The 10,591-nt window shown below is 41.7% G+C and overlaps 2 pseudogenes; one reads left to right on the forward strand and one right to left on the reverse strand.

Moving 5' to 3' along the window:
* Positions 1-1,195: 1,195 nt before the first annotated feature.
* On the reverse strand, positions 1,196-2,042 carry LOC142454272 (uncharacterized protein NKAPD1 pseudogene; annotated as a pseudogene).
* A 2,429-nt stretch (positions 2,043-4,471) lies between these two features.
* LOC142454273 (ADP/ATP translocase 2 pseudogene) lies at positions 4,472-5,429 on the forward strand (annotated as a pseudogene).
* Positions 5,430-10,591: the final 5,162 nt, after the last annotated feature.

The raw sequence follows: 10,591 nt of genomic DNA on the forward strand, positions 1-10,591 counted from the left end.
GTGCAAGTTTCATAGTCACGTGAGGACATTGAAAATGCCGTGGCTTGAGTCAGGTGCACCAGAGTCCTCAAAATTAAATCCTTGATCTTCGTCACTTTGAACAGGTCTCATGCAACAGATTTGCCCAATGCACTGTGTCGTTTGATTTCTTGACTGCTGCTTCCATGGACGATGATTGTGGACACAACCAAAATGCAATGCTCGACTGCTTCAGTCTTTCCTGTTTCTCATGATGTTTCTCATGATGGTCCTGTTGAGAGGCTCTGTGTTTTCTTCCCATTAAATTGCAGTCCACACTGAAGGCTGTAGTCTGATTTTCATCAGCAAGTGCTCCAAGTCCTCTTTGACAAGCACGGTTGTGCATACCACATCTGCATACAGCAGATTGTTAGTAATCCTTTCTCCAATCCTGCTGCCACACTCTTCTTCACATAGCTTCTAGTACTATCTGCTTGACATACAGATTAAAGAAATAAACATGATGAAAGGCTATCGCCCTGATGGGTCCCTTTCCAGGCTTGAAACTATTCAACATGCTCGTCTGTTTGAACGACTGCCTCTCGGTCCATGGACAGATCCACAGGAGCACACGGAAGTGCTCTGGCATTCCCATTCTTCACAGCGTTGTCCACAGTGGGTTATTTCATTGGGGTACGTACCGAGGAAAGAGAGTGTGTGGTCCTGTGATGTTTCTATTCGTGTTTGTTTAAGAAAGCGTCATACTGTTTTCCATAGAGGTTACACAACTCTGCAATTCCACCAGCAATGAAGAAACTTTCCAATCTCTCCACATCCTCTCCAGAATTAAAAAAAAAAATTGCTAAGAGTGTCAGTGTGAGGCGGGATCTCATTTTAACTGGCATCTCTTTTACAGCTACTAATCGTGAGCGGTTCGTCGTGTGTTTTTGGTCACTTGGATGCCATCTTGAGCAAATTGCTTATTTGTGTTTTGTGCCTATCTTTAAATCGGATTATTTGGTTTTTGTTATTCAGGTGTTACAATTTTCTGTAGAATTTTTTTTAAAGGGGATCAAGTTTTAACAGACCAAAATACAAAAGAGGTCCGTCTGAATGTACCCAGATGGCACCAGATTCCTCTGCCCTCAGCCCCCCTGGGTTGACGAGTCCCTGGCACACCCACCAGTGGAAGGCTGTCAATATGAGGTCACATGGAAACGGAGCGCGGCTGTCTCCTTTACTCATCCTCTGAACTCTCAGCTGACCTTTCATCTGTAGCCACTTTCCAAATGGTGCGTCTGTTTGTCCTATCCGGTGCCTCATTGTTGGTCATGGGAATGTGAACTGTTTTCTCTCTTTTGCCTTTTGGTTTTTTCAGTGTCTCTCTCCAGACTGTTCTGAGAAATGTCACTTTCTGATTCCATCAACAAGTCGGCTTTTTTGAGAAACCTTTTTCCTGCATTTTTTCTTGCGCGTATGTGATTGTTTCCTTTTCCTGGTACTAGACACTTCCGTTTCTCCTGAGATCTCGCTTGAAGAATCTGCTGTGACATCCATGGCTTCCTTTTGACTTTTCTTCTGTTTTTCGGTGTGACCTTTATTTCTGCTTTTCTTGTGCGGTTTCTTTGACTTCTTGTGTTTGCGAGATTCCTGGGTAGTTGATTGCACCTGTGGAGATGTTCGTTGTCCATTGGTAATGTCTTGGTGTTCACCGTCTGTTTCAAATTCATCAGGGTATAACTCTTTATAACCACTCTGACCCCATCTGTCTGGCACGTTGGCTCCATAATCAGATGACTTCCTGTTCCAGGACTTAGCCGTAAGAAAATCATCTTCTAGTGTCCCCGAACCTTCATGCCTTGACCTCCAATAGTCTCTCTGGCTTTCTTCATCAAAACCATCACTACACATCCGGCTGGAGCTGCTAGGTGGCATTTTCCTTCTGGCTCCCCAATAAGCATCTTCCATCCTTTTCTCTAGTTCTCTGATTTCCACATAGCCGATTCCTCCTGAATCTTATTGTGAACATCTGTATCCCGGATGGCATTTCTCAGGAGGACTTGCCCCTGTGGAACCCGGGACATTCTTCAATGCCTCGATCCTGAAGAAATCAAGCATCCTGTTAGTGGGAGGCGAAGAACCACTCCATTACAAGCTCTCCTCCGACTCAGGAAGCAAAGGAGCCAGGGCGCAGAGGCAACCCTTCGTGAGCTTGCCGCGGGGTGGGCCCCAGGCAGCATCTAGGGTGTCTGAAGGGGAGGATGAAAGTCTCCGATGGGAAGACAGGGAAATTCCTCCCATCCCTGTCTCTTTGCAGCCTTGGGGTTCCCACCAGCCTTCCCCCAAACGCCCTTAAGTTTGTCCCCGTCTTTTCATTGATGGTCATTATAGTTCTGGCTTTATACTTAGGTTAATTTGTGTACATTTGAGTTCATTTCTGCGCATGGTGTGATGTTGGGCCTTGTTTCATTCTTTTGCAGGTGGAGATTCAATTTTTCCAGCACCGTCTATTGAAAAGACTATCTCTTCCCCATTTAATATGCTTTCAGTCCTTTATCAAAAATCAGAAATCTGTACGTGCTTGTTTTTATATTTCTGAGTTCTCATTTCTAATTCACACATCTACATATCCATCACGTGACCATTATTAAGCTGTTTGGATGCCATGGCTGTGTAATAGGTTTTGAAATTCTGAAGGGAGAGGCTTCCACTCAGTTTTCTAGAAATGTTTTGCTAATTCTGGATTTCTTTCCTTTCAATATAAAGTTCGTGATTCGTTTTTCCATTGCTTTGGAGAATTGTGCTCAAACTTGGGTAGGAATTGCATTGAATTTGCAGAGTGCTTTTGGTACTCTAGGGACCCAGGTGCACAAAGGGTTATGTCTTGGACAACCAACCACAAGGTCCGCAGCTTGAAACCGCCAGCTGCGCTGCGCGAGAAAGATGAGTCTTCCTACTCCTGTAAAGAGTTATCATCTCAGAACTCCATGGGGCAGATCCACCCTGTCCTATAGGGTTACTATCAGAATCGATTCAATGACAATGAGTTTGGTTATTTTTTGCTTGTGTTGCTTCTCTCTCTCTCTCTCTCTCTCTCTCTCTCTCTCTCTCTCTCTTTCGTACTTACATTTTCAGTAGATGAAGTCATTTTCGTTATATTAAGTGTTACTATCCATGAACATGGGACATCCTTCCATTTATATAAATCTCTTTTGGTTTCTTGTATAAATATTTTATCATTGTCTTTGCATAAGTCTTTTGTTTCTCTAGTTAAATTTATTCCTAAGTATTTTAACTTTGGGTGTCATTGTAAATTATATTGTTCACTAATTTCTTTTTCAAAGCATTCAAGGATCCAACTGACATTTGTATGTTTATCTTATAACCTTCTGTGTTGGACAGGGTTCTCTAGAGAGACAAGACCAGATTGCTAGTAATTATATAAAAATATATTTATAAAGATAGATATATAATACAAGAAATAAACCATTAAATTATATACAGATAGATAACAGTTAAATTATAAAGCAATGAGACACTAGCAGTCCTTTAAGGCTTGAGAGCAGCCAGTCGCCAGTCCCTTTCTGTAGAGAGAGCTGGGCTATATATATATATATACCCAGGCAGAAAACAGCAAGGCAGGTCCCCAGCTGTCATCAACTGTCGGTGCCCAGCTCCAGAGACAAACATTCCAATTGTGTGGGATTAAAGGGACCTCAATTTACAGCGACACAGTCCACAGGCTAGGCATCCCACAGGTAGTGTGCCCCTTTAAACTGAGGCACAGAACAAGCAAGGCGAGGCTCACCGAGTCATTTATCCCTCCGCCCTTCAGTTAATCCTACTTGTGTTTATTGACCAGGCTGGCACAATAAACTATCGTACTGTCTATGTTGCTGAATTTCTTAATTTGTTCCAGAAATTATGACTTATTTATTGAGACTTTAGGGCTTTCTATAAATATTTCATCTGCAAATAGTAGATTTGTTTCTTCTTTGCCAATCTGGATGCCTGGGAATCTTTCTGCTATCTTACAGCTCTAGCTAGGCCCTTTAGGACTATATTAAGTAAGAGTGGTAATAAAGGGCAACCCTGTCTGCTTTAGATGGGGAATGCTTTCAATGTCTCTCCACTACGTAAGATGCTAGCCATGGGTTTTGCACATCGCTTTTATTATGTGGCGGAATTTCCCCTTCTATTCCTATTTTAATTAAACAACAAGAATGGATGTTAGATTTTATCAAATGCCTTTTCCTCACCAGTCGATATAGTTCTATGGGTGTTTTCTATGATGGATTATATTGATTGTTTTTCTAATAAATCCCACTTCATCATGATGTATTTTGGAATTATGTTAGGTAGAATTCTGTTGGAAATTTTGGCATCTGTGTTCATAAGGGATATTTGGTCTACAGTTTTCAATTCTGGTGTTGTTTCTGCCTGGCTTAGGTATCAGAGTTATAGTTGCTTCATAAAATAAGTCTGATTTTAAAAAAATTAGTTCAGAGAGCCCCGGAGTCAGAGCCGGTTCCTGTTCCATCTAAGCGGTCGCCCGTCGCCTTGTTCTCTTCCAACATGACAGATGCCGCTGTGTCCTTCGCCAAGGACTTCTTGGCAGGTGGAGTGGCCGCGGCCATCTCCAAGACGGCGGTAGCGCCCATCGAACGGGTCAAGCTGCTGCAGCAGGTGCAGCACGCCAGCAAGCAAATCACCGCAGATAAGCAGTACAAGGGCATCATCGATTGTGTGGTTCGTATCCCCAAGGAGCAGGGAGTCCTGTCTTTCTGGCGTGGTAACCTGGCCAATGTCATCCGATACTTCCCCACCCAGGCTCTCAACTTTGCCTTCAAAGATAAATACAAGCAGATCTTCCTGGGTGGTGTGGACAAGAGGACCCAGTTCTGGCGCTACTTTGCAGGGAACCTGGCATCGGGTGGTGCCGCGGGGGTCACATCTTTGTGCTTTGTGTACCCTCTTGATTTTGCCCTTACCCGTCTAGCAGCTGATGTGGGCAAAGCCGGCACCGAACGGGAGTTCAAAGGCCTCGGTGACAGCTTGGTTAAAATCACCAAGTCTGACGGGATTAGGGGCCTGTACCAGGGCTTCAACGTATCTGTGCAGGGAATTATCATCTACCTGGCTGCCTACTTCGGCATCTATGACACCGCAAAGGGAATGCTTCCGGATCCCAAGAACACCCACATCTTCGTCAGCGGGATGATTGCACAGTCCGTCACAGCCGTGGCTGGGTTGACTTCCTACCCATTTGACACCGTTCGTCGCCGAATGAGGATGCAGTCTGGGCGCAAAGGAACTGATATCATGTACACCGCACGCTGGACTGCTGGAGGAAGATCTCTCGGGATGAAGGGAGCAAAGCGTTCTTCAAGGGCACCTGGTCCAATGTGCTCAGAGGCATGGGTGGTGCCTTTGTGCTGGTCTTGTACGGTGAAATCAAGAAGTACACATAAGTTATTTCCTAGTGGGTGTCCCCGTGAATGGGCATGTTGTATTATGTAACATATCTCAAGCATTCTTGGCAGACGGTTGGCTGTCAGATCAATGGCAACTACCTACTGGTTGAAAATGGGAAGCAATAATATTCATCCGACCAGTTTTCTCTTAAAGCCATTTCCACGATGATCATGATGATGATGGGACTCAATTCTATTTTTTATTTCAGTCACTACTAATAAATAAATAAATTTGAAGAAATAAAAAAATAAAATAATTAGTTCAATAGTAGATTATAATTTTCTGTATTCTGAAACAAGAGATCCCTGGTGGCGGAGTGCGTATGCATTGGGCTGCTAACCAAAAGGTCATCAGTTTTAAATCACCAGCCATTCCATGGGAGAAGGAGGAGGCTTTCTGGAAAGACTTACAGCTTCAGAAACTCAGGAGCAATCCTACCCCGACCTCTAAAGTTGCGATGAGTCGCATTACCTACCTAATTAACACAGCTTGAAGTAGAAAACCTTAACAGACCCACAACACAAGAAGAAACCGTTCTGAACATTTAAAAACACCCAACATCACAAAACAAAACAAAAATACAAACAATGTTGAAAATCAGCCCAGGTCTGGGATGCACCAGAGGTGGGAATCAGCTGACAAAGTTGTAAGTGTTCAAGTCAGATTTATGCCTTTGATCTTCTATGCTCATCTCTCCAAGGCCCTCCGTTTAGTAACCACTTTCCTCCCGTTCTCAAGGTGGGTAGAGCGAGCTCCCCGGACACTTATTTCCTATGTAAATCCACGAATGAATCTCGGGGTCCCACGGTCATCCGTAACCTTCTGCAAACCACATTCTCACAATTTAGCCACTGATACCAATCCCTACTTCAATTTTGGGTTATATGGTTTACAATCCTTCAGTGGCTGATTATGGTGTGCTTCTTCCATGTGGACTCATTGACATCTCACTTAGATGGCTGCTTGATTAGAGACAAGCCTTTAAGATCCCAGACACTATTTCATTAGATAGCTGGGCGCCATCTGATTTCTTCATCTCATTTTGCACCTGAATCTTATGTCTTCTCTTCCTGAGGGTGAGTACTGAGTAGGGCCATGATGTAAGGACTAATGGTTCTTAAGTCGGAGCTAGCTAGTGCAAGCCCCAAACCCAAAACCCATTCCTAGGTCTATTTATTTATTATTAATTGGGAATTAACACATATATCATATCATTCCATAGTTCAATCACGTCAAGCAGAATTGTACAATTGCTTCAACGGTTTCCAAACATTCTTTTTCTTCCTGGACTCCTTGGCATAATTTCCTTTTTACACATGCCCCATCCCCTCCCCACCCCCAACTCTTCTTTAAATTATTGGTGGAGTTACCCAGTAAAACCACCTGGTCCTGGATTTTTTTATGTTGGGTGTTTTTAAATGTTCAAAGCTATTTCTTCTTGTATTATAGGTCTGTTAAGGTTTTCTACTTCACTCAGTATTAATTTAGGCAGGTAATGTGTTTCTTTTCTTTTTAAAATCATTTTATTGGTGGCTCATACAACTCATCACAATCCATCCATCCATCCATTGTGTCAGCCACATTTGTACATTTGTTGCCATCATCATCATTTTCAAAACATTTTCTTTCTGCTTTATCCTTTGGTATCAGCTCCTCATTTCCCTCCCTTCCTTCCCCTCCGCTCCCCTCCCCTCCCCTCCCTCCCTCATGAACCCTTGATACTTTATAATTTTTTTTCCATATCTTACACTGACCAATGTCTCCCTTCATTCACTTTTCTTTTGTCCATCCCCCAGGAAGGGAGTTATATGTAGATCATGGTGATTGGTTCCCCCTTTCTCTTCCCTCCTTCCCCTTCCCCTCCTGGCATAGCTGCTCTGATTATTGGTCCTGAGGGGTTTCTCTGTCCTGGATTCCCTTGTTTCCAGTTCTTATGTGTACCCATGTACATGCTCTGGTCTAGCTGGATTTGTAAGGTAGACTTGGGATCATGATGGGGGCGGCATTAAAAACAGATGCGAAGTGGGTGTTAACAAACCCAGGGACAAGGGAACAATGAGCAATCTAAAATCGATGGCAAGGAGGGCATAGGATGCCTGGTAGGGCTTGATCAAGAGCAGTGTAACCAAGAGGAATTACTGAAATACAAATGAAGGCCGAACATGATAGTGGCACGAGAGGAAAGTAAAAGGAAATAGAGGGAAGAACTAGGAATTTATTGCTATAAATTGTCCTCTGAGTACTACTTTTGCTGTGTCCCAAAGATTTTGGTACATTGTATTGTCATTCTCACTTGTTTAAAAGACTTTTAAAATTGTATTCTTTACTTCTTCAATTACTCGGTGGTTTTAAGTAAAGTGTTGTTCAATTTTCATGTAATTGTTTTTGTTTTGGGTTTTTTTGGGGGGGCGTCATTGTCCTATTATTGATTTCTAATTTTATACCATTGTGATCTGAGAAGATGGTCTGTAGGATCTCTCGGTGTTTTTAAATTTATTGATGTTTGCTTTGTGACCCACATACAATCTATTATGCAGTCTGTCCCATGTGCTACCTCTAGAAATGTCTGGATGTCTGCCAGTTCTTCGTGGTACAATGACCTGTGAAGTCTTTCCTTCTTCGTTTTATGCTTCCAGAATCTTTCAACGTTGCAATTCGAGGTCTGGGTTTTTTCTTCAGTTTTTTCCATTTAAGATATGCTGAGCACACCCCTCCTTTGTTGCTTTCTAACAATGGGCCTTTGCACATTTCATTATAATACTTGAATTTGTCCTCTTGCGCTGCTTTCTGAAAGTCTCCGTTCAACTCTTCCATTTGGTTAGGTTGCTCTACGATCAAGAGCAAGTTTCAGAGTCTCTTCTGACATCCATTTTGTCTTTTATTTCTTTCCCGCCTTTTTAATGACTTTTGTTTTATTCACGTGTGATGTTCTCGATGTTATCCCACAGCTTGTCAGGTCTTCAATCATAGGGTTCAATGACTCAAATCTACTCTTTAGAGGCTCTCCAATTTCAGCTGGGATATACTCAAGGTTGTGTTTTGGTACTTGGGTCTTGTTTTAATTTTTTCTCAACTTCAATGTGAGTTTACATATGAGCAATTAATAGTCCTTTCCATAACTATTTCCATAGTTATTGAGCTTTTTCATCTTCTCTTCCCAGAGATGTAGTCCATTTGATTCCTGTGTATTTCATATGGTGAAATCCACATGTATAGTTGCCATTTATGTTTTGGGAAAAGTTATTTGCAATGAAGAAGTTGTTCTTGCAAAATTCTGTCATGGGATATCCAGCTTTCTTTCTGTCACCAAAACCATATTTTCCAACTACTGTTTCTTCTTCTTTGCTACCAACTTTTGCATTTCATTCACTAATAATTACCAGTGCATCTTGATTGCACAGTTGAGGAATTTCAGATTCAAGAAGTTTATAGAATCCTGGAATTTCTTCATCCCTTTCTTTAGTGGTTGATGAATTAATTTGAGTAATATTTGTATTAACTGGATTTCTGTGTATGTGTTTAGATATTACCTTTGTGTATGTGTTTAGATATTACCTTTGTTTAGATATTACCAATTTCCCCTGGGTAAACCAGGGAAACAAATCCACAGAAACTCATATGTATAAGAGAGTTTTACATAAAGGCTAAGTGTACATTAAGAAAGCATTCCAACCCAGTGCTGTCCAAGGCCATAAGTCCAACATTAACCGATACGTCCGACACCGATCTACAAAGTCCTCCTCTATCTCACAAAACACACTCAATGATGCCGACTGCAGAAGGAAAGCTGAATCAGTGAGCTTGTAAGCATCTCAGTGCTGGCAGGGGTCTCCACACGGGTGCTCCAGCACCCAGGGTTGCATCGGGGTAGGTTCATGTGGCTTCTCCTCACAGATGTCTCGCAGGAAGTGAGCCTTGCCAGCTGAAGCAGGGAACTGGCTAAAGCAGCTGCACCCTAGCCCGACCATCAGAAAGCAAGAGACCCAAGAACTAGAAAGGTGAGGCTCACCTAGCCATTTATCTCTCCGCCCTTCAATTAACCCTCATGTGTTTATCAGCCAGGTTGGCACAATAAGCCTTAACAATCTCATTACCCTTTTACAGATAGCATTGTGTTTCAAGACAGATCTTGAGATGTTCTTTTTGATGATAACTATGATGCCAATCCTCTTGAATTTGTCGTTCCTGGCATAATAAATCATATGATTGCCTAATTTAAAATGGCTAATTTCAGTTCAGGAATTTTAGAACATTGATTTTTATGCATTCCATTTAATTTTTGAAGACTGCCAATTTCCTAAATTAATACTTTGTACATTACACATTCTGATTTAATAGATGTTTGCAGCCGTTTCTTCTGGTTTTGAGTTCTGCCCCATCAGCACATAAAGGTCCCAATGGTTTAACTCTATCGACATCCTTTGGCCAACTCTACTTTGAGAAAATAGACTCTTCAGTCATATTTTGAGCACCTTCTGAATTGAGGGGCTCTGCTTCTTGCACTATATCTGAAAATGTTCTGTTACTATTCATAAGATTTTCAAAATGTTCCACTGTTATTAATAAGAAATCGCTCTATAGATTCTCGTTTTACAGTTTGATAAAGTCTTTAGATTACTAAGAATATTGAACTTCTATGAGGTCCTAGTTATCTAGTGTATCATCTATTTCCTGGTGCGCTTTCAGTTGTATTTGATTTTGTATTTATGCCCTTAAATTAGACCTGTAATTTTTTCCATTTTCTTCCAGGGATTTTTGTTCTGTTTTATCTTTCACATTTAGGTCTTTCGTCCATTCTGAGTTAGCTTTTGTGTATAGTGTGATGGACGGGTCTTGTTTTTATTTTCTTCAAATGGATAACTAATTTTGCCAGCATCATGTGTTAGAAAGACTCTTTCCCTTTAAATGGACTTCAACCCTTTGTCAAAGAACAGCTATCCATAGCTGGATGGATTTACTTTTGTGTGATCAATTCTATTCTATAGGCCTATATATCTGTTATTATATCAACACCATGCTGTTTGACTACTGTGGTTGTTTATTAAGTTCTGAAACTAGTAAATGTAATATTTTCTACTTTATTGTTCTTCTTCCATAATGCTTTATCTAATTGGGGCATTGTTCCTGCCCACAGGAGCCCTGGAGGCTCTGTCAGATA

This window comes from Tenrec ecaudatus, chromosome 8, assembly GCF_050624435.1.
Source record: "Tenrec ecaudatus isolate mTenEca1 chromosome 8, mTenEca1.hap1, whole genome shotgun sequence".
NCBI classification, from domain to species: Eukaryota; Metazoa; Chordata; class Mammalia; order Afrosoricida; family Tenrecidae; genus Tenrec; species Tenrec ecaudatus.